The 24,895-nt window shown below is 42.4% G+C and overlaps 1 protein-coding gene across 7 annotated transcripts in view; it reads right to left on the bottom strand.

Annotated features, from left to right (window-relative positions):
• The window catches only part of KCNE2 (potassium voltage-gated channel subfamily E regulatory subunit 2), a 189,015-nt gene that overhangs the window by 160,684 nt on the left and 3,436 nt on the right, over nt 1-24,895 (bottom strand). For 6 of the 7 annotated variants that reach the window (XR_004623998.1, XR_004624002.1, XR_004624003.1 and 3 more), the window contains exon 2: nt 3,244-3,388. The gene's annotated coding sequence lies outside the window, so the exon portion shown is untranslated. Of the gene's footprint in view, nt 1-3,243; nt 3,389-4,867; nt 5,323-24,895 lie in introns of all 7 variants that reach the window. The other variant, XR_004623999.1, reaches the window with a different exon arrangement.

Raw genomic sequence — 24,895 nt, forward strand, 5'->3', positions numbered from 1 at the left:
AGATATTTGGGGTTTGGCAAACCCTAAGGAGCTGGTTGCCAAGCCCTGTTGCCCCTCGTCCCCCTGGTGTATTTCAAAGGAAATTAAATCCACATGTTTCTGATTTGCTGACACTTAAAGCTCATCCAAAGGTGGTTTTGCAAGAGTGGTTTGGACACAAGAAGCCTAGAGAAACTTTAAGTATTATTGTTATTTTTCATTTTGAAACGCAGACCTGTAAGCTTACATAATGAATGCCATGCCTACAAACTCAGAGCCCAGTTCTGCCTGACCAAAACTTTGTGTCCTGGGCCCACCAGACACAGATAATTGAAGTCAACTAGAGAAGACAAACATCCAACCTAGAAATCCATCTTGCAAATGGCACTGTTAATGGCCCTGTTTGGTTGGGTTGAGAACCCCCAAACCTAGAGTTCAAAACCATATGCAGCATATGGATTGAGTCTTGATTTCATTATTCCCTCAGACTATGGCTAAGGACATAGAAACCTAAATCCAAGATGGCATCATCTTGGTAGGTCCTGAGAACTAAGGTCCAAGGATATGGGGCATGGCATCTCCAGGGCAAGAGGCCATCACAAAGGCCTTCTGTAGAATGTTCTGAAATGTCCCGCCATGACCCTAAATGAAACCCAGACAAGGAGCAACCCAAATTCAGCTTCATGGAAATAGAATTACATTAGACACTTAGAAAGAATTAGTGCTTCTGGACAGAACACATGACCTCTCCAAGTCTGGTCACATGAAAACTACTGGCCAGAGGGCTCTGGGACCAAAGGGTCCCCTTCTTCTGAACCAGGGATAACCATTTTTCGTTCCCCTCCCCCCATAGCCACTGCAAATAGCTTTTCCTCAAGACTCACCTCAGAGGAATTCTCCTGACAGAATAGGTGGCTTTGTTCCCTCTGGCTGTTCCCACCTGCTCTCCCAATCCCGGGCCATCAACTGCTTGATTGGCAGCCTTCTTGTTCGTCTCCACCACTGGAATCCCCCAGCCCCTAGCGCAGGGTCTGGAACATGCTGTGTCTCTAAATCTCTCATCCATGAGGCAATGAGGGCTGAGATGAAGACCTGGGACTTCACCCGGAACTCAGCCCTCTCCAGTTTCTCTCTCTGTTCCCACAGGTGGATTTCTCTGGGCATGCAGCATATACTTCCAGCTCCCTCTTGCCCTAGAGCCTCCACACACGCTCCCCCAACCCCTCATTTCTTTTCATCCAGGTAACCCTTGCTTATCAGGTCAGCTTAGAAGTCGCTTTCTCGAGGAGACATTTTCTTTCCAGCCCAGGGATGTGCTTCCCTCCCTCCTCTGATAGTCGATACATATTCATACCTAATTAAATATAAGGTCATCTGCACTGCCTCCCTTCCCACCAAACTGCTGGCTCCTGGAGGCCAGGAACCATGTCTGTCTCCTTCACCCCATCCCCAGCACTGGCACTGAGAAATCGGTGTCAGGTCACTGACTGACGACTTCTCAAACCAGCCTTGTACCGGTCTTTGCCACCAACACAGCTCATTTCTGTGAACTGTACAAACTAAGGGCAACGAGAGTGTTTTCAGACACTTGGAAACCAGCACCCACTTGAATGAGTTTGCTAGGACGGCCATAACAAAACGCCACAAATGGACGGCGTAAAACAGAAACATTCTGGTTCTCAGTTCTAGAGGCTGGAATCTTGAGATCAAGGTGTCCACACGGTTGGTTCCTTCTGAGGGCTGTGAGGAAGGATCTATTCTGGGCCTCTCTTCCAGCTTTACCTGGTTTGCTGGCAATCTTTGGCACCCCTGGGCTTGTAGAAGCACCCTATCCATCTCTGCCCCCATTGTCACACGACGCTCTCCCTATGTGCGTGTGTGCCTCTGTGTCCAGATATCCCCATCTCCCTTTTTCTAAGGACACCAGTCATATTGAAACAGAGGCCACCCCAATAACCTCATTTTAACTTAATCATCTGCAAAGACCCTAATTTCCAAGTAATACCTACTTTCATAGGTATTGAGGGTTAGGACTTTGATACCTTTTGGGGGAACACAGTTCAACCTATAACACCACTCTTCTGGTAAAGAAAAAAAGTAGCTGAAAATTGACATTGAAATACAGCAACCATTTAATTTATTGTCCATGCAGGGATATTTTTTTGAAAATGAAAGGGGGCCCGATTACTATTTGTAAGGGACAAGAGGCATAAACCAGCCCTATCCCACGCAAGCAGTCTGGGATGTATGGCCACCCTCTGTGGCTAGGCTCACTGCCCAGGCTTTCCCATGCAAGGATCCCATGCAAGGATGCATCGTCCCTTCACTTCAAATCCCTCTGTGTTTGTGTTCCCAGCAAGTTCAGTCTGTTTTATACACAGTCGCGATGAGACTGAGGGATTAGCTGTATTCCGGTGATAGTTAATTCACTGTTTCCAGTTATCAAATGCAAGCCCAATCTCAGCAATTACTTTGGCCAGATCAAATCAGGCCCTCTTACACCTTTTCCCCTGTTTTAATTAGGCTCTAATCTCCCCGGGGGAGTTGGAGGCACCGAGCACCATTACCTAAGCCTTAGATTTAGGAAGGCAGTGTCAGATACCCCGCGTGGCCATAATTCACAGGAACTGTCCCTGAAACAGGTCCCACCCTTTGGTCTCGAAATTTGCCTTGACAACTGTGATCCCCCCAGCATGGCTGGGGAAACAATTTTTTTTTTTTGTTACAGACTTCCTTTCATCTCCTCCCAAGGGAAGGCAATGTTCCCAGCGGTGCTTCTTTCTGAGGTAATTGTTGGACAGGAGTCAGCCAGTTAAGGCTGCCCATCTAATTAACAGAGTCTGTTATGATTTATCAGGATAATGAGGTGGGGAACAAAGACATCGATTTTTTTTCCCTTTCCTGATATTTTGGCCTCTATTCTTCCTTTTGGAAAATGACCCAATGTTAATGAGAAGTGAGTCGCTTATTGTTGGGGTGCAAATAGAGAGATGAATGACATTAGTAATTAAGTCTCAAGCCCTCTTTGGTATACAGAGCCATTTGTCAGGCAATATTATTCAATTAATTAATTCCATTAGGGCTACCACATTTCTCTAAGTCCAGCCATTCAACCATCAGCAATGATAATTCATATGATACAAAAATAGAATGGTTAATAAATGCATCGTGAATCCAGGAAGAAAGGATTTTAGTCACCACGGAAAGCCTAGCTAGAAGCATTTGATTTGAAAACATGTAAAGTGATCATAGCTAGCCATGTACCTCTTCCCATCATGGACGGAACAGATGCTCTGGACATTCCTTACTTCGAATGCCTAGGAGGAGGAAGGGGGACGTCAGCGTGGTCCAGATCACCTTCTTACGCCACATCAGTGGACACTGTCAAGGCCTCTGGTCAGTTGCCCATCTGTGGTCAGAGAGGGGACAAGGGACAGGAAATGTGATTGTCTCAAGGCAATACAAGGAGAGAGAAGGTTCTCAAACCATGCAGTTTTTTTTTCATATAAAGTTATTTATTCATAAATATTTATCAAAATGAAAATCAGTTTACCAACCATGCGGTTAGTTTTTGTCTGCTTTCTTTCCTCTTTCGTCGGGGAGAGAATCCTGACCCATCCATCCCTCACTGCTCACTACTCAAGGTAATTCTGTCTCTGTTGATGATCGCGTTAACGGAAAACACACCCACATTCTCTTTAATCCCCTTACTCTTTCCGCTCTCCTTTTCAACTCTTGCCAACTTTCTCAGAATTCTTTACACCCTCCTAGTGCGAAACTTGCCTTCAAAAAAAAAAGGGGGGGGGGAACAGTCCAGAACCACATTTAAGAAACTCGAGCTAAAGGAATTAGTATCATGACATTCTAAACAGAAAGGCCAACAACTCCTTCAGTCTTGACAAATCCCATTTATACCTCATGGTCTGCCTCCAAATCTACCTTTCCTTAACCCACCAATATGAGCAAAAATGAAATACTGCCTCTGTGTTTCATTTATCACTTTATTCTGCTTTGAGTGGTGGCTAATGCTAGGGGAGCACTGTGATCTGCTCTTTTTCATTGTGACACAGCAGTACTTCAGCTAGATTCAGGATTAAATATGCCCTGTGTGCTGGCGTGGGAACCTTTCTACCATTCCTAGGAAAACAGCTCACATTCCAAACAGCTGACTTCCAAAGTCCAGAATATGATCTGCTTATAAACTGGGGAGCTGCCTACACAGTTCTAGCCTCTTTTCTCCTCCTGACTAATCAAGGCATCTTTTGTTTCCTGAGCTCATTCTCCAGGAAGGAGTGTGAAATCAACATTGAAGGCCCCCAAAGCACACAAGCCCGCCTGAGAAGGAAAAAGCCCAGGAAAGTGGTTCTCAAACTTAAACCAGCATCAGAACCACCTGGGAGGCTGTCAGGCTGCCGGAGATCTGGGGAGGGACCCAAGAAATGGCATTTCTAGCTCCCCCCTCCCCACGCTGCCCCTAGTGGAAAATTTGCCTTCAGAAAAAGATGGTCTCACCCAGGGATCACATTTGGAGAACCAATGGCCTAGACACTACATGTTCGGAAAGGCTACAGGGAGGTAAGTACGTTTCAGAATCCTGAGCGTCCAGCCAATAACCTGGCTGATGCAAAGGCCACCTTTCCCTGGGATGGATCAGGACAAAAGCAAAAAGGCCCTCCCTGGGTCTCCTCCACCTTTAACTGTAGGCAGAGACCATGCCCTCGAGTCAGGCCACCAATTTCCTTGGGAAAAGCCAGCATCACTTGCAGTTATACAGTTAGATCCAGAAATGAGTGCAGAAGACTCCCAAGATTGTGGGATCTCTGAATGTTTGTGAAAACGCTTTGTTTTGTTCTGCTCTCTGCTTCCCCTGCATGTCATACATACTCACAGGTGTTGAACAGGCTTGACAAGCCTTGGGGATCTTCTAGTGTTCTTCATGGTAGACTCAGATACCCACAAACCTGTGAGAGCGGAATGGGGACCTGACAATTCTCATTTGACATGTTGTGATTTTTCACAGACATCTGGCAGTGTTTCCCAAACTTCTCTTTGAATGCCACTCAGAGAGATATACAAGTCAACCAGTCCCTTAGCAATCCATATTCATGTCTTAATTCTAGCACGTTATTCTAGTGTCTAGCCCAGGTTCCTCACAGAAAGCAGAGCTTGTGACAAGGGCTTTTGTAAAGGAGGCTTATTTTGGAGAGTGATCCCGGCAAACAGGAGTCAAGGACAGGAGGGAGTGAAGCAAAGAAGGAAGGAGATAGTTTCCACATGATCCATCTCGTCTCCTGTGAGGACACTTCTAAGAAGCTGTGTAGAAGGCACATCGGAATTTTCAGCCTGAGGGAAGAAAAAGGAAAGCATTACCCCATGGACTTCCATTCCCTTTTGGAAGGTTGTCTCATGGGGTGTAGACTCCCTTACAACTTCTAGATTGTACAGGCATGTTCAGGAGACGGGGAGATAGCCTCTGAGCGGCCCAGGGCCAAAAGAGAGACATACAGTGCCCTGAACAAGGCACTGTCTGGGACCACCTGCCAGTGATGGCCAGCATCAAAGGTGGGCCAGGAGGTGAAAGACATGCACAGAAGATGTCCAATACGGTGTACTATAAAAAGAAGAGACTAGGAGAAAAAAATATTTTCTATTTTATCCACATATATCGTAAATCTCGTATTAGTATATTTTTAATATTCAATATATTTAAAACTTTAATTGAATGTGAGGATTTAACATAGAATCTCAGGAGTGTGTGTCTAAAACTCATAAACTTTACAAGGTGACCACATGCCCTATTTCTAGAAAATTCTACCATTTCTGTGCCCAAAAGTCACTAGGAAACAATGATGAGACAATAAATTTCATGATAACAATTGCAACGCCATTTTGTGTTAGCTGTTTGGTGCTCACATTAAAGTACAGGTTGAAATTAATTAGGAGTTGGGGGCATCGAAAATCACTTTCATGACCTTGTGTCTGAAATTCCTATATTTTGTGCTTAGAAAATCAACTTGCTGCTATTTATAATCACTTGTCTACAATCGTTGGTTCTTTATCAATGAAAACCAAAATTAGACACAATTGTCACTGGCTTTTCTCCCTGTTAACACTTAGTTTCTGAAGTCCAGGGGCATCTTCAGAGGGATAAATTTTGATGACAAAAAGATCATCTTCAGATAAAGAGAAGATTATCATCAGGCAATTTACTGAATTAACACGAATTTCAGCATCTGTGTTGCTAATGCTTTTAGTCTCTAACAAATGATCCATTCAAGATATGGACCAAAGAACATATGGCTAAGAACAAGGGCCATTTGAAACTGTACAACAGATTAGAAGTTTTGGGGGTTCAGCTCAGTTAAATTGACCAAGGCCAACTCACGAGCATGCTCAGTTAAGCCACCCTCCCTGCCACGCATGGGTACATGATACCCATACTCAGGAGTTCTGGAATCATTCTGAGAAGAGAAATAGAAGCATTCAAATACTTTCTAAAAAACTTCCTATCATTAAGATGTTCAAAAGTACAGAAACAAGAATAATGAGCCCTCAAATATTTTTCCCAGCTCAATTATCACGGCCACTCTTAAATACGTTAAAAAAAAATTTTTTTTAACAGGCATCATTTTTGCTCTTAAAGACAAGAAACCAGGGAAGATTTTCATGACCCCCTGATGGTTTGTGACCTGCTAGTTCTTTGGTTCACTGACCTTGTTCAATCCTCTCTTTATACAAGGGAATGCTATGCTTCTCCCATTCTCTCTGGCTGTCTCTCATGCTTGCAGCAAATTAAGTGAACTCTGTCTATCATTTCAGCAATGGTGACATATAATCCCAGTGTTAAAGGATGGAATTTTCCAATGCAAGAAGCAGCAGAAAGAGAACAGAGGAAACGTTGCCATGAGCAAAGGCTCCTCAACACAGTATCTCCAACTGTGCTACAAAGCAGCCCAGCGTTTGGATGAAAAGTGAAAAAAAAAAAATCTGACAATGGAGTGATTGTTCTCCCTCCACAAGCAATGCTACTATTTCTAACCCCTCGACGGGCTGTGCTGGCACCAGGCAGACATCGTCTAGGTCTTCCTCCAGTGGTGGGCAAGCCTAAAGGCAAAGGGGAAAGGTCCTGTTGTTTTCCAAGAGACCAAGATCCACACACCAGGGCTGCAGCCAGCAGAACCTTTCCTCACGGAACAAGGGCAGGAAGATCAGGGCAGCTACTCACCTTGTCTCATTTGTTCACGAAGAACCCAAAGCCAGCAACATGGATCGGCTCCTTGCTTTTCATCCAACTACTTGCCTACTACTCTAGAAAAACAACCAAGGTCTGCCAAGAATCTGCAATCTCCTAAATCTTAAAATAATGACCAGCCTATCCAGAGTTTCCATCCAAAGCATTGTTGGTTCCTATACAAGAAAACCCTCTGGGGTGAGAGTCGGGAGGCCAAGAAAGGCATGTGGTTATTTTTGCCACACTTTGGAAAGGATGGGAAGTCTATTTTTGACATCAGCTCTTCGGCTTTCAAATAACATCAACCCGTAAAACATACCTCATTTAAAAATTGATTACCAATTTTACTTAACTTTAAGCCTTTTTGGTTCCATACTACTTCAAGTGCGTGCACACACACGCACATGAGGGTGTGCACACACACGCTCTGTCACATCTACATTCTATTTCCTGGCCATATATGAGCTAAATAAAATTTTGGCATAGGTTAAGGAATCAAGGTCCCCATTTCCATATGACAACTTCCATCTTTAAAAAAATAATAAACAACAGTGATCAGGTAGAGAGCTGATGGCTTCGTTCAGATGACAGCGCTTCCAAAACTGATCACAGCATTCAGTGCAATGAGCCATTAAAGAAGGAACTATGTGCTCAAGAGACGTGAAGGGGATATGAAATGGAGAGGGGCAAGGGACAAGAAAAGGAATCACACGGTGGTTGTTGACTATAGCAGCAGATGTGAGAGTCATCACCCATCAATCCTGAGCTTAAGGCACAGATCAGACAAAAAGTTCCCTGAGAGCTTGCAAACACTAAGGACAGCAGTGTCAGTGACCACTACGCACCACATTTACTCACAGAAATGAAAATGGCTTTTCCATGTGGGGGCCCCTTGCTTGAAGGGAAAGCCAAGAATATGACTTCCACTGGTTTAAAGAGAAAAACGTATATATTTCATATAGTCATGAAAGCATTTGCAGTCCAGAGTTCAGCCAGTCTTTTAGTTACAAAACAGAAAGCCACACTATGTTATCAAAATGATTCCTAACATGAAAGCACGGCATTTTTTTTCCCCTTAACTCATTTCAAAGGCAAAGAAAATTGCTGTTCTTTCAAGACTTTGGTGCATATTGTTCATCTAAAGTAAAATAAAATAACAAACAGGGGGCAGCTTCCCCTGCCCTCCTCACCTCTGCGTCATCGGACACCCACCTCCTCTCAACTCCTGGAGTCCTTGGTGGATGCTTCCTATGTTCCTCCAGCCAGCTGTAGACAGACGCTCTTCCCCTTTGCAGCCATCTCACCCCATCCCTGGAGCCTCCCCAGGACCTGAGGTAGAAGCTCCATCAGTGCTGTCGGCCGACTGAATACATTGGGGGATTATGAGATTTTAGTCCCATCTATCAAATTAACCTCTTTTTATGAAAATAGAAGAGATGGAAGTGGAAGAAAGTAAGTCACAGTTCTAAGTTTAGTATCAAACTTCACTAGTTACAGAGATAGTAATGCAAATATTAAACAAAAAAGGAACTGAGTTAGAACCCTGTAGGGAGACCAACTGTGCCTATGCGGCTGGGATTGCCCATTCCCGGACTGCCACACTCACATCCCAGGAAACCCCTCCCTCCTGGGCAAACCAGGCGATCACCCTGCAGGCTATCGGTGACTCTCAGACACCAAAATACAAACGTCCACCAAGTTGGAAATCAGCAAGTTTGGAGAGGACTTATAAATGCATGACACACCCTGGACCTCCCTCTCCATGAGGCTCTATTCCAGCCCCACCGGTTTCTTTCACTGCACTGAAAACAATATGATTACTTTTCTGGTTATTCATTTATCACGTGTTCTCCCTACTCAGTGTAAGCTCCATGCAGTCAAGGAAATCATCTAACTAGCTTCCCACCATAGGCCTAGAACATTCCCCAGCAAACAGAGGACGTTCAAGAAACACGTCACAGAATCTGACAGAATCCTTGTATTCTATTGATTCTAAGATGCAGTTTTTCACAATGTTACATCTCTGGAATCCAGATGCATCTCAGTCAGCAGTGCCTTTCAACAGCTGCTGGTCTAAGTGGTGGTGGTCATGACATCGCTGCCTTTGCCTCTGTGTGTCCACTTGGCCGTAGCTTCTCACACTGTCCTCACTTCAATTGTGAGGCATGTGCATCTGTTAGTTTAACCCGAGAGCTTAACTGCCATTTAGAAATGTTCTCAAAAAAAATTTCACCATGATTCAGCATTGAAATGACAAGCTATTTTGTACTCAGAAAGGCACAGAAGCCAAACAGTAGGATGTAAATGTGGTATTAGTAACGAATATTTGTCACAGAGGAATGATCATTAAGTCCATGTTTTCTTGCAAAGGAACAACCAAGTCCCTTAGGAACCTCAGAAAGGAAGGTACCAACAAAGACGGGCAAGCTGTGTTGCTTTCTGTCACCAAGATATCTGTTTCATTGCCAAATTTCTCAGAAGAGATGAAGATTAATTTCAAAAAACTCTGCTGTGATTGATTCATAGGTCAGGCAGGACTGTTGTTAAAGGCACGCCTCAGTCTACTGGCAGTGTTTTTCCTTTCTTCTATAAAATAATGGTGGATCTTACATCCAGGGGCATCTCAGACTTGACTAAAAGAAATAAGGTATTAGCCTTTTCCAATCTCTTATTCAGGTCAGGAAGAGCCCTGTCAGGGACCATCAAGGAGACTGCTGGTACATGACAGGGTCAGTAAAGTGTAGCAACTCATTAGGTTTGTGCAACTCTTCCAGAACCTTCTGGTGATTGTTCTCACCAGCCCTTACTACCGGCTGGGGGTGTGGAGGGCTCTCTGGTTCTAACACCAACTTTAGTTTTCAGGTCCCCATCAATTTCCCATTGGTGCCCTCTCATGCAAAGCGCCCTGCTGCACTTGCCCACTTCTGCTCCTCACCCCAGACTCCTCACTAAGCCTGAATGATGCCCATTGACAGAATCTCGTTATGGCCTCAGCACTGCACCTACCAAGTCCTATCCTACAGGGCCGGGGAAATCTAAACACTAATTGCAATGTGTACCCTTAGGACAGTTATCTACCATCTTTGGTGACAACAGCTATATAGTTCTGAGAAAGGATTTAATTGTGTTCCCTCTACAAGATGGAAACAAGAGATGCTCAGGAACAGTGTAGACACCACACTGGACAAAACTTGGTCAGTGGCCCAATCAGAAAATCACGGTTAGAGGAGTTATTAGAGACAGTCCAATTCATAATTATGAACAGTGATCATATGTTGGGTTAAACAAAATAGGTCCATTTTTCTTAAATTCTCTAGAGTCTCTCAATATATTGTTATATGTGGGTCCTTTTGTATTTTGTTCATTCATTTATTCTCTTTTGTTAAAAGACTTTATTTATTTGAGAGAGAGGGAGAGAGAGGGAGAGCACAGAAGGAGGGTGAGAGGGAGAAGCAGACTCCCTGCTGAGCAGAGAGACTGATGTGGGGTTCAATACCAGGACCATGAGATCATGACCTGAGCTGAAGGCAGATGCTTAACCAACTGAGCCACCCAGGTGCCCTCATTTATTCTTCTATTAACTAGATAATTGAGTACCTACCATATGTCGGTCCACTCTACTAGGCACAGGACTTAGAAGAATAAACAAAAAAAGGCAATTTCTACGTAATATATAGCATAGGATGAATTTCTAACCTGGGGCCCCCAGACCCTCTCCCCAAGTGGTGTGTGAACCTGGGTGGGAAAAACAAACAAACATTGTCTTCACTAGCCTCTCAACCCTGGAAAAGATTAATTTGTCTCTGTCATTATAGTTTCATTTTTTTCAAAAAGTCCATATCAATGGAATTATACAGTAATAGAACTTTCAAGACTGGCTTCTTTCACTCAGCATAACACTTTCGAGATTCGTCCAAGTTGTTATGTGTGTCAATAGTTCATCCTTTTTATTGCTAAACTGAGTTGTATTCCACTGTAGGGATGTACCCCGGTTTACTTACACATTCACCCATTGAAAGACATTTGGATTGTTTCCAGATATTGATGAGTATGAACAGAGCTGCTATAAACATTCAGGTAGGTTTTTGTGTGAACCTACGTTTTCAGTTCACTTGGGAAAACAACCAGGAGTAGAACTGCTGAATCATAGGTAAGTCTTTGGCTTTATAAGAAACCACCAAGTGGTTTTCCAGAGGGGCTGTGCCATTTGGCATTCCCACTGGGAATGTATGAAAGTTCCAATTGCTCTGCATTGTCATGATCACTTGGTATTTTCAGTATTTTTAATTTTCAGCATCCTATTTTGCCATTCTGGGCATGTAGTTATATCTCATCAGGGTTTAACTTGTATTGCTTTGATGGTCAATGATGTTGAACAGCTCTCCATGTGCTTATGTATGCTAGATATTTGCCAGTATTTTGTTGAGAATTTTTGCATCTGTGTTCATGAGGGGTATTGTTCTGTACTCTGCTTTTGTTGTACCATCTTGTTTGGCTTCAGTATCAGGGTAATGCTGGCCTTATTATTTGAGAAGTGTTCCTCTTATTTGAGAAGTGTTACCTCCTCTTCTATGCTCCGGAAGAGACGGTGTAGAATTTGTTGTATTTTTTTCTTTAAATATTTGGTAGAATTTGCTAGTGTGAACCATCACTAGCAGTATTTTGTAGAATTTGCTAGAATGATCTGAGCCTGGAGATTTCAGAAAACAGAGGGTTTCTTTCTTTTTTTTTTTTTTTAAGATTTTATTTGTTTATTTGACAGAGAGAGAGAGAGACAGCCAGCGAGAGAGGGAACACAAGCAGGGGGAATGGGAGAGGAAGAAGCAGGCTCCCAGCGGAGGAGCCTGATGTGGGGCTCGATCCCAGGACTCAGGGATCATGCCCTGAGCCAAAGGCAGATGCTTAACAACTGAGCCACGCAGGCGCCCCAGAAAACAGAGGGTTTCTAATTACAAGCTCATTTTTTAAAAGTTACAGGGCTACTCAACTTATCTATATTTCATCTCAGGGGAATTTTGGTAGTTTGTGTTTTTTGCAGAATTTGTCCATTTTATCTCAATTGTTGAATTTATGACGAGTCTGTAGTGATAACTCATTTTTCATCCTTGATATTGGTCATTTATGTTCTCCCTCTAGAATTCTCATTTGAGATTTATCAATTTTATTAATCTTCTCAAAGAACCAAGTTTTGGTTTCACTGCTTTTCCCTATTGGTTTTGAAATTGTTCTCAATTTGATTAATTTGTGTTATTTCTATTACTCCTTTTCTTTTGCTTGTTTTAGGTTCATTTTAAAAGCTCTTCTTTTCTAATTTCTTAAGATAGCATCTTAGATTATTGGTTTGATAGCTTTCTCATTTCAAATATGAGCATTTTAATTGTGTAAATTTCCCTCTAAGCATTGCTTTACCTGTACCCACAATCATCCTGTTATTGACCTCCAGTCTAACTCCAGTATAGTCAGAGAACATAATTTGCATGATTTCAATTCTCTAAATTTGTTAAAGATTTTTTATTATGATACAGGATATGATTTATCTTGGTGACAGTTCCAAGTATACTTGAGGAGAATATGTATTGTGCTGTTTTTTGATTCTATAAGTGTCAATTCAAACGTAATTTATAGTATATACCCTTGTTGGCTTTCTTTCTCCTAGTTCTGCTGATGACCAAGAGAGGAATGTTGAAGTCTCTAGCTATTATTGTGGATTTGTCTATCTCTTCTTTCAGTTGTTAGTTTTTGCTTCACGTATTTTCAAGCTCTTTTATTTGGTAAACAAATTTAGGATTATGCATCTTCTTGATAAATTACTCCTTTTATCATTCTGTATTGTCCCTTTTTATTCTTTGCTGTGAAGTCCGCTTTGTCTGACATTACTGCAGCCACTCTAGCTTTCTTCTGATTAGTGATATATATTTTCCGTCTTTTATTTTTACACTACCTAGGTCATTATATTTGAAGTGAGTTTTTCTTATAGACAATATATAATTGAGTCATTTTAAAAAATCTGTTCTGACAACCTGTGCTTTAATTAGTGTGTTTAGTACATTTACATTTAATTTAATTTAATTACTTATATCTTTGGATTTAAGTCTACCATTTTATTATTTGTTTTCTGCTTGTCTATTTTGAGTTTCTAGCTTTTCCCTTTTCTTTTAGTTTCTTTTCTCTTTTAGCTTAAACGTTTTTTAGTTTTCCATTTTAATTTATCTATTGCATTTTTACTATGTATCTCTTTGTGTAATGTTTAAGTGTTTGTTCTAGGGATTTAAATATACATATTTAACTTTCATAGTCTATATAGAATCAGTATCTATCACTTCAAGTGATATATTAACACCACATACATTCCCTCACCCTCCCTCCCTCATGTTGGGTTGCTGTATTTGTTATGTCAACATACACTAAAAATCCCCCTAAACAATGTTATAATTTTTGTTTTTAACCAACATATATCTTAAAGAACTTAAAAGATGACGAGTATTATAATTACCCAGGTATTTACCATTTCTGTAGTTTTTTCTTCATTTTTGTTTTTTCAGCTTGCCTTCTGGTGTCATTTACCATCTGTCTGAAGAAATTCCTTTAGTAATAGAGCTAGTGATACCACAGTCTCTTAGTTTCCCTTCACCTGAGAATGTCTATTTCATCTTCATTCCTGAGGGGATTTTTATGGGATATAGAATTATGGGTTGACAGTTCTTTTAAAATGTTCTTCAAAAATGTTCCATTTCTTTCTGGAGAAATCTGTGGCTATTTAAAGCACACTCCCCTATAAGTAATGTGTAGTTTTTCTCTGGCTGCTTTAAATATATTTTTTCTTTTTTCAGCAATTTGACAATGGTGTGTCTGGTCATGGATTTTGGTTTATCTTGTTTGGAGTTTCCTAGACTTCTTGAGTCTGTAGGTTTATGTCTTTCTCCAAATTTGGCAAATTTTCAGCCATTGTTTCTGTACACCACATCTTTTCTTTCTAGGATTCCTATGAAAAGATAGACATTTTGGTGTTTTCCCACAGGTTGAGGAAGCTCTCTTGTTTTTTATTTTTAATATTTTTTTATCTGTATTGTTCAGATTTTATAATTCCTAGTGGTCTATATTGAAATTCACTGACTCTTTCCTCTGTCATCCCCATTCTGCTAATGAGCCTATCCAGTGAGATTTTCATTTCTTTTTTTTTTTTTAAGATTTTATTTATTTATTTGACAGAGATAGAGACAGCCAGCGAGAGAGGGAACACAAGCAGGGGGAGTGGGAGAGGAAGAAGCAGGCTCATAGCGGAGGAGCCTGATGTGGGGCTCGATCCCACAACGCCGGGATCACGCCCTGAGCCGAAGGCAGACGCTTAACCGCTGTGCCACCCAGGCGCCCCGAGATTTTCATTTCAGTTATAGTATTTTTCCATTCTAAAGTCTCCTTTTGGCTCTTCTTTATATCTTACATTTCTTTTCTGAGACTTTTTTTATCTTTTAATTTAAGAATGCTTGCCCTTACATGTTGGGGTATTTTATAATACCTGTTTGAAATTTTGTGTCATCTAAGCATTGGCTTCTGTTGACTGTCTTTTCCCATACAAACTGAGATTCCTCCCAATCTTCGTATGTGCTGAGTAATTTTTAATTGTATCCTGGATATTTGATGACTGTGTTTCAAGACTCTAGGACTCTAGATTGTGACCAAACCCTATGGAGAATGTTGTTTTTTTTTCTCTTCTCTTCTCTTCTCTTCTCTTCTCTTCTCTTCTCTTCTCTTCTCTTCCCTTCCCTTCCCTTCCCTTCCCTTCCCTTCCCTTCTCTCTCTCTTTCTCTCTCTCTAACAGAGAATCTTCCGGGTTCAATTCAGGACACAAGTTCCAACCAGTCTTCTATTGGTTGTAGTTCTAATATAAATTCTGTTTTCCATCATGTCAGATCTGTCCCTGTGCACATTATCAGGTGGCCAGTCTGCAACCTGGGCAGTGGTCTTATTTGTAGTTCAGTTTTCAACAACAACGGCATGCTATTTAGGGTCAGGTATATTCTTGTGAATTCCAGGGGTGAGCCCAGAAGTTCATTAACAACTTCATGAGGTAGCTTTCTCTAGCTATTCCCTCTCTGGTACTTTCCAGTTCCGGGGCTCAACTTTTTGGTCCTCTCGCCAGAAATCTGAGGCTTTACTTAGCCTGCTCTTCTATGTACTTCCCATAACTGTATCTGCACCCAGGGACAAATGGTGGGAGGACACTGAGAAAAAAGCATTGGCGGTTTCCCCCATGATCTTGGGTCCACAGTTCCTCTGATCAGAGGGAAGACTTTCCTCCTTCAGTTTTAGGCTTCTGAGAGCTCTCATGCCCCTGACTCCGCAGGATTGCTCGGGAGGCTGAGGTGCAAGAGAATGGAGAGACGAAAAAACAAAACTATATAGGGGATTTCTCCACTCCATCTAAATATTAGGAGACCTCCTTTCTGCTCCCTGTAGTGCTTCTCCTGGGGCTCTCTCTCTTGGAACCAGTGCCTACTTCTAGGTTTGGGGCTGTGCAGAATCCAGGCTCAATGGCTTTGGAAAGGAAAAATGGTATCTCACCACCAGTTCAGGGGTACTTTAAATTTGGTCTTCACCATTCTACCAACTCCTAGAGCAGCATTTGCTTGGAGACAGAATGCAATGTGCTTATTCCATCTTTCCCTGAAGCAGAACTCGATAGGCTTTATTTTATACATTTTAAAAATGATTCTAAGATACGATTCATAGGTCTCATTAGCTTCCAAAGACATCCATGGCACAGAAAGGATCTTTAGCCAAAAAGGCACAGACACATCAACGGTCACTTGCAAATCAGCAAATACTTGCTCAGGAGCAACAGCGAGGATCTCAGGAAGCCCTTAGAGAGCACCTAGGCTAGTCTGGGGTCAGGGACGGCTTCCCAGTGGTCAAGAGAGGAAGAGTATTCTCAGCAGATGGAAAGTCATGCTCATGAGCCAGAAAAAAACCAATGTGGAAAGTGTGGGTCACAGCAAGTAGTTCAGAGAGGCCAAGACATGAACTTCTCTTGGCTCTTGAGACCATGCACAGAAGAGAATCACACTGTTTTATTAGATAGCATTGAAGGACTATTAAATTCAATGAAATCCTAAGTCCAGTGGAAACTGTCATCCTGATGATATCTGCTGTAGAATCCAATTCCAGATCTCGATCTCAGTTCTATACATAGACTCTGTATGTAGGCATTTAACATTTGAATAAGGAGCCCATTCATTTTGTATGCTTGGCAACAAATTCTGTTGTGGATACATATACCATTGGATAGCTATTTTAAATTGCTATTTCGGAGATCAAAAATTCAATGAGAAGACTGAAAGCAAAATATAAAAATATAAAAACGAAGACTGCAAAAGAATAAAGGAAGAAATTTTAATTCCAGCTTTTCATTATTATAAACCAGAAAAACCACAAATAACTGACATAATCAGTATAATGCATTTCTCTGTGCTTTTTGAAAAATTCAAATGTGTCAGGGCTTGGGGCAGAGCATGGAAATAAATACAATGAAACAGAGAAAGTGTGCTAAGAAATAAAAAAGAACTGAATTCCCAAGGCAGGTAAACCCAGTATGCAATAACACAGATTCAAATTCCCACTGACAAACACACATAGGCCTATTGTGAGAAATCCAGCCGCTCCACTGCAGAGCCTGTGGATTGAATCTGCCCTAAGGCACTGAACTAATTTCCTTACCATGCTATAGTAGGATATTTTGGAGGGGGTACAGGAAGGACCATGTATTCACACTACTATATAGTTACTTACACAAAATATTACTGGCTAAGGATAAAAAAAGACAATGAAGAGACAGTTCAGTTAATTTATCTTAACAGAGCACACGGTACCATCCCATGCAACACAACTTGCTTGAAAGTCAAAATGATTAAAGAACAAATTGGGGTACTTTGATTCAGGCTTTCAACTAACCTTTACTTGGTTAGTTGTGCCTCTACTATCAACAAAGCCTGCACCAAGCTCTTGTGTTACGGACTGAACTGGGTCCCCCAAATTCACCTGTTGACCCCTTAATCTTCAGTACCTTAGAGTATGACTACATTTGAAGATAGGACCTTTAAAAAGTTAATTAAGGTTGAATGAGGTCATTAGGGTGGGCTCTGATCCAGTCTGATGGGTGTCCAATCCAATCCAATCCAATCCAAACAAGAAGAGAAAATTTGGACATACAAGAGACACCAGGAATTCGCACACACAAAGGAAAGACCACGTGGGGACACAGCAAAGAGGTGGCCACCTGCAAGCCAAGGAGTGAGGCCTCAAAAGAAACCAAACCTGACGACACCTTGATCTTGGACTTCCAGCTTCCAGAATGGAGACATAAATTTCTGTTGTTTAAGCTCCCCAGCCTGTGGTCCTCTGTTACAGCAGCCTGGGCTGACAGAGGGGGGAAGGTATATGGAACTCACAGGCTTGTGAGGAAGCTGACCCAGGGACAAATGATTAACAATACCCAGGACCCACGTCAGGGTGATGACAGCAATCAGGTGGGCCTGTAAACAGGGTACAAAGGGAAAAAAGAAGTGATTCCAGGAAATACCCAATTGGGTCCAAGAAAAAACTCAACTTCAAAAACCATCAGCACTGTTACTTCCTCTAGAAGCTGGATTCATCCTGGGATCTGCGAGACTGAAATGCCATCTGGGGTCAGCCTGGGAGTCGGAAACTGCCCCCTGACTGAGGTAGTCTCCCTATCAAGAGGTTTGGGATCCTGTTGCTTTCAGGTATAAACCATCCCCAAGCAAACTAGCATAAAACGTGCAGCTGGCTAACAGTGTACACCCATCCCTCCATCCCTCCATCCTGAACTTTCTCATAATGGTGCACAAGTTATTCTGAATGACCAATGACCTGACTGATAGCTCAAAGACTCAATGAAATGAAAATCATGAATAAAACACAAGAGGTAGGGAGGACAGATTCAAGAATACTGCATACTGGGCAAATACTGGCTATTGAATATTAGGAGTTCGAGAAGAATGACATGGGGACACAAACTGGAAAGACAAGCAGAATACTCCTTACCTGAATAAAGAACAATTTTTGGACCAGAAGTAAACTCGAGTACCAAGCAAGACTAATAACAATTTGAAAAGCAAAAAAAGAATCACACCCGGACATAATCTGGTGAATTCCCAAATGCCAACTATCAGAGAATGAAAACAAATTATTTACATAGGAAGAGAATTCAAATGGCACCAGATTCCTCACTGGGAGCTCCTGGAACACTGAGGCAGTGAAGCCAGGCTTAAGGCTTTTGAGAGGTAAGGCTCTGATCCAAGATCCCCCTGCCTGGCCAATGTCATGCATTAAAAAAAAAAAAAAGAAAATGAAACAGATAAAAGAAGACCAAAGACATCAGATATCTGAACAAATAGGACTTGATTAAATTCCTCCACTGAACGACACACAATCTGAAATAGAGTTTTAAAGAACTATTTGTTACATGCTATTTATGAAAAACAGCCAAATGAAATGACAAAGAAAAAGCTTGGAAAGAAAGAGATGGGAAACTATATCAGGCAAGCGTAAACAAAATGAGTGTGGGGGCAACGGGAAGATCGGACAAAGTGGAATTTAAGACCAATAGCTTTAAATAGGGCCAAGGAGATTAGGGGAGGGCTCCACCCTAACAGCCCCCAAAGCCCCCACACACACACACCACCACCTTGGGGATGAGGCTTCAACATCTGCATTTTGGAGGGACACAAACATTCCGTCTATATCAGTTAGGCCACAAAAGAAACAGTAAAAATGTAGACATTCTGGTCAACGTGGAAGACTGAGATGATGAGGAAAGATGTCGTGCTCCGAACGAATGAAAATATTGAATAAAATACAACAGAATTTTGTTACACAGCTGAGCTCAAAAGCAAACAGACCCCCCCAAAAAAGAGGTGGCACAAAGCACTCAAGCTACTGCTAAAGTATCAATAACAGTGCAAAGCCTGGCAGAGTCCGACAGGAACACATCCTTCCAACAGGCCGGGGACGTCGGGGCTAGGACTGGGGTCTGGACTGGCAGAGGAGCTCAGGCCACTGCAGCGGGAGAGGCTGGGAGCTGAAAGGAGCCACTGGCATGAAACCAGGACCTGCCAGGAGCGACTTGGCTCCTGAAACCGAACTAGAAGAACTCTACCCGTGGACCCAGGAAGCTTGCTTCCGACCCAGACCAAGCCATGGAAGCGAAAAGAATTACCCATGCATAACTGGAATGACTGAAATAATACCTTATGAAGTTTCCTCTTATCCATGAGTTCAGAGTTGCCCCCACATTTATTACTGGGGTGCAGGTGCAAAACTACTGAATCTTTTCTCCAATTGACGACTAGAAGTGTACTATGAAGAACTACAGACCACTGTGTGTCTACACAGCCTGCTTCTTCACCTGAAGAAATAGGTGTTGGAATACAGGAAACTACACTGCAGCTGGTTCTTTCCACCCCCAGCCCTGACTTACTCTGCCAGGCTGAGGTCAAGGGCATCACACATTTCAGAAACTGTAAGAAGGCCAGGCTTGGGACACAGAATGACTGGGAGACTTCAGAAAGTATCACATTTCTTTGACCCTCAGTTTCCTTGTCTGAAAATGGGACTGATAATAACTATTTTTGAAGGTTATCATGAGAATCAAATGAGATATGCAGAAGAGTACCTATAATAAAGAAATAAGCATTACTATTATTATGTGTTTAGATATAAATCCTGGGGCACCTGGGTGGCTCAGTCGTTAAGCATCTGCCTTTGGCTCAGGGCGTGATCCCAGGGTCCTGGGATCGAGGCCCACATCGGGCTCCCTCCTCCGCTGGGAGCCTGCTTCTTCCTCTCCCACTCCCCCTGCTTGTGTTCCCTCTCTTGCTGGCTGTCTGTCAAGTAAATAAATAAAATCTTAAAAAAAAAAAAAAAAAAAGAAGATACAAATCCTTCCTTGATTGGAAGTTAAAAAAAAAAATGCCCTAATGATTTATTTTTATTTTTGGTTTAAATATCTTGCTAGAATTCTTCTTTACTGCCAAATACTATTCCACCGTATGGATATATGATGTTATTTACCCAGTCATCAGCTGATAGCCATTTGGGTTGTTTCTACATTTTGACTATTACGAATAATGCTACTATGGACATTCCTCTGTAAGTTTTGTGTGGACAAACATTTTTTAATTTTCCTGGATTTATATACATAGATAGGAGTGGGATCGCTGGGTCACAGGGTAACTCTAGGTCTAACTTTCTGAGGAACTGCCAGACTGTTTTCCAAAACAGAGGCACCATTTTACATTCCCACCAGCAGTATATGAAGGTTCTGATTTCTCTGTATCGGCAGGATGCCTTTCAAAGCAACTGAGGGGCCACTGAAAACAGAAAATTGGGATATTCAGCATCGCCACCTCTTTCCTGGAGAGCATCCCAAGTTGTTAAAAATCTACTTCCCTTTCATTTGTACAAACTGAGACAGAACAGTAGGGTTTGATCAGTCTTTCTCCTCATTTGTGGGGATTTCCAGCATGGCAAACACCTTCCCCTCTGAGTCCATGTTCTCTCCTAGAAATAAAACGACAGACGCAGAAACATCTCATTCAAGTACCTACTTGGTCCAACGTGACAGAAAGCACAGAAAATATGGCCAAAAATGGTAAGAAACGTGGACTCAAACCTAAGACTTTAGAACATGTGAAAAAGCTTCACATGAAATACGACCATATCGTTCACAAGCCTATCTGAGAAATTAAGGAACCTCCTTGGTTCTAAAGAGAGAGATTTTCCTTGTCCTTTTTCTAGGCCTAAGGAAGCAAGGACCAGAGTGATGGAGAAATAAGCCGAGGAGGAGCCAAAATAGCTGGAACCAAAGGCTGCCCTAAATTGCCTAGAGCTCACTGATCTCTTCAAATGGTTTGAATAGGAAGACAGAAGAACAGACTAGATGGCATGCCCAAACTGCTCCTCAGAAGCCTGAACCATCGTGCTCTGCAGCATACTGGATTCCTGGAGAGAACCATCATCCGCGGCCCAAATGGACTTCGGATATGATGCATGGGGTTGGCCATACTTGGAATCTTATGTCCACATACGTTGAAGAGAAGGGTTCATTTGGAGAGTTCGTTCAAGTGTAAAATATAATTTTGTTAGTTCCAGGCCAAAAAATCATCATGGTACAGAATGACTAACAGGACGCTCCATCCTTTTTTCCACAATCAACTACACGAGGGGAAGAAAAAAAAAAACAACAACAATGGAATATTCTTTTATGCATTGCTTCCCCTATGTAATTCAAAGCGCAAGGCAGTAGAGTAATAAAATTAAATATGCCATAATGGAAAAAAACAGTTCCACTATAAATAAGCTTTATTATCCTATCTGAGAAAGAAAACAGGGAGCTGGATCGTGTGTGACTCTTCCCTTTCAAAACCAACCCATAATCAAAAGCAAACAGGTTCATAAACACAAGAGAGAGAAAACTGGGGTTTGCAGCTGCGATGGAGACCCGTGGGGTGAGACCTCTTCAAACAATGAGTGTGGTGCTGGGTTTTATTTGGGAGATGGCTCTGAGGAGCTCAGGCCTCTTGAGTGGGGGAACACTCCCTAGTTGGGACCAGCAGCGTGAGGTGGCATTTGAGCCTTGAACGGGAGAATAGCAGCCCCAGGGTCGGGGGCAGGGAGTGAGTTTGAGTCTGCAGACTGCAGGTCCAAAGGCTCTCAAGGCTGGGTGTTGCTTTCTATGGCTTAGGAAGATGTCCTCAGCTTTTCCCATGTGTGGACCCTTTTGAGACAGAAGGGGCTGTTTCCTGAGAAAGGCCCTGAGTGCGATGTCATCACCATATAGGTTGGCCTGAGGTTTACCTGCGTCTCTGTGTCTTAGGACAGGATAGGCAGTAACCTCAGGTAGACACTCTGCCCATGTGTCACCCAAATAATTTTATGATGATTGGGCCTCTTTTATGATGATGGGACTTCTCTATTTGTGTCTCTTCACCCCGGAATGGTCTAAACCGTTGGCTCCTTTGGTCACCAGGCATCACTGGGCAGATAGCACTGCTGCCACCACCGGAGTCTATCACCATGAGGGAGGGGTTCCACATTCCCCCAGGTGACTCCTTTGGCTCCCAGCCACTCTCTGCCATCAGTTTCAACCACCTTCTCCCACAATGGTGCCAGGGCCTGGACTTACCCTGAATCTCTCTGCCTCTGAAATCCTGCTCTCCGATGTGACGGCACCCATCAGAATCTGAAGCATGCTATCATTCAGGATCCCTTCCTTTCCATTCTGGTGGCACTGGCTTCACCCATAGCTCTCAGCAAAAGTAAAAGCCAAAACGAAAACCAAAACCAAAAAACTGTAAACAAAAAACAAAAAAGCCCAACAACACCTCTGTTAAAATTAGAAAAAATTCAGTTACCTCTTGCTCACCAAGGGGCTTGCTAATCATGGATTACATGAGAATGAATTCTTCTCTTTCAAAGAATGACCATACGAACCTCTATACAGATGAGAATCAATATCATGCTCTTTAAAGCTATTGTCCTAATGTTATCTCATCTCCTTCCTGTCAAAGCATAATTTTCAAAAAGTTAAACTCATGACTCTAATACAAATATATAAGTGTCCAAAATGTATTTAACTTCTTAATGAGCAAACCAGTAGGAAAGATGGCTCAAAGAGCATTTGCAGAATCTGCGACCTTTAAACACAACACAGAATGTTAGAATCACCACTCAGTTAGGTACGAAACTGGTTAATGCCTTACATGGGAATAAAACCATAACCTTTGTGGTTATTTTTTCTAAGGGAAAGAAATCGACAAATTAACATGTAACTCTACTGTGTCTGGGCTTATCAACCAGTAAATAGTAAAGTCAAACACAAGTATATTCTCCTCAAGAATTAAATAATCCCTGGGTAAGCATGTCAAACAGTGCCTCAGTATGACATTGAGAGGACATGCCCCTTTGCCTTATTTCTAAGTTTTGGGTAATTTTTCTTAACAACCCCTAAAGAGAGAAAATTCTAAACTAGTTATCTCAAAATCTCCACACTATTCCCTCCCGAATTTAAGAAAAGAAAGAAAAAAAAAAACCCGTAAGGGCATCACTCACACACCATTGGGCTCTTGATGACCAAAGAATGATTGTCACCTGGTAGAATTTCAGACAGCATGACTCAGCGGTAGGAATGGTATTTTGGCAGCCCGCCCTCCCATCACACAGATGGCTACCACCTCTCCCAAGACCAGTCCTGGCCAAGAAAACAGACATGTAGAGTTCCAGGATAGCTCATTCAGGAACAGATTAGGTGAGTTTATACCTTCATCGAGACATCACAGGATCTGAACTTCAAGGAACCTTCTGGAAAGTGTCCCTGGATCTTCTAGGACAGATGGTGTTTCTTATATTCGGTCCTCCCAGCACTGAGCAAGCCCACTATCAGCCCTGGCCAAGCTATCATCAGCCTCCCTGGCAAGGATCTCTTATCTCTCTTAATCAATGTAAGGCCATTTCTTCTTCTATCCTCTGTGAAAATGGTTCGAAATTGATCAGTGTTTCCATCTAGAATCTCTTTACTTAAGACAATTTTTAAACCCTAATGTCTTTTAGGCTAAATAATCCAAATTGCTATCATCTTCTTAATTCTATTCTTAGTTGTGCTTCACTGAGCCCTCTTGGGTCTCTCCTAAGACCAGGAAGAGCACGACAAAGCCCCGGGGATGATTTCACAAACCAGGTCTGCTGTCTTCCGCACCAGGTGAGCTTTCTCTAAACAAAAGCCTGGCCTTGCTCACACTTTGCTGTGATGACCCATTAGGTTGTTTCTCCTGTTGCTTTGCAAGCTCAGTGCTCCCTCCTTTCTTTCCCCCTCCTTCCCTTTCCTCTTCCCTTCCTCCCTCCCTCCCTCTCTCCTTTTCTTTCCTTCTTTCCCTCTTCCCTTCCTCCCTTACTCTCTCCCTCACTCTCTCATTCTTTCCTTCTTTTCTTCCTTCTTCTCTTTTCTCTTCCCTTCTTTCTGCTTTAGCTTTTAGGCTTTTTTTTTTTTTGTAATTGAAGTACCATTAACATACAGTGTTATGTTAGTTTCAAGTGCTGCTCGGTCTGTCTTCATTGTTCTTGGAAATATTCCTACCAGGGTCCTCAGCACATGGTCACTGGTTTTAAAAAATTAGCCATTGGAGTTAACAAAAAGAAGAAAATTAAAGTTACCCATCATCACACTTCTCAGAGACAACATCTGCTCATAGGTTGGTGCTTCGCATTTGGGGCTCTTTCCTGATGTATGTATTTTTAAGAAGCAATCGGACTTCATTGTACTGCTCCCCAGCTCAAGGCCTGGCCCAGGGTCCCATACTGTCCCCTGCGCAGGGCTGCCTCCCCCTCAGCCTGCTGGGTCACTGCATTAGACCTAGAATGGCACCATTGCTACAACCCAATTCAATGCAAAAGCAGCTCCTGGTCTCTGGAAGCAGTCCTAGCAGCAGCTCAGATCGGTTTGGGAGGCAAAATACAATGAACCAGATTCATTTAACCAGAGAGAAAGCAGTCGGTGGGAGAACATACTGGAAAGCCCTCAGGAAGTGCTCAGAAGGAAGGGGAAGCGGGGGTATTTATTCAAACCAAGACCTCTCCTTTGTTCTGTCTTTTGAGTCTACCCAGGTTTCCATC

This window comes from Ailuropoda melanoleuca, chromosome 1 (assembly GCF_002007445.2).
Source record: "Ailuropoda melanoleuca isolate Jingjing chromosome 1, ASM200744v2, whole genome shotgun sequence".
Classification (NCBI taxonomy): domain Eukaryota; kingdom Metazoa; phylum Chordata; class Mammalia; order Carnivora; family Ursidae; genus Ailuropoda; species Ailuropoda melanoleuca.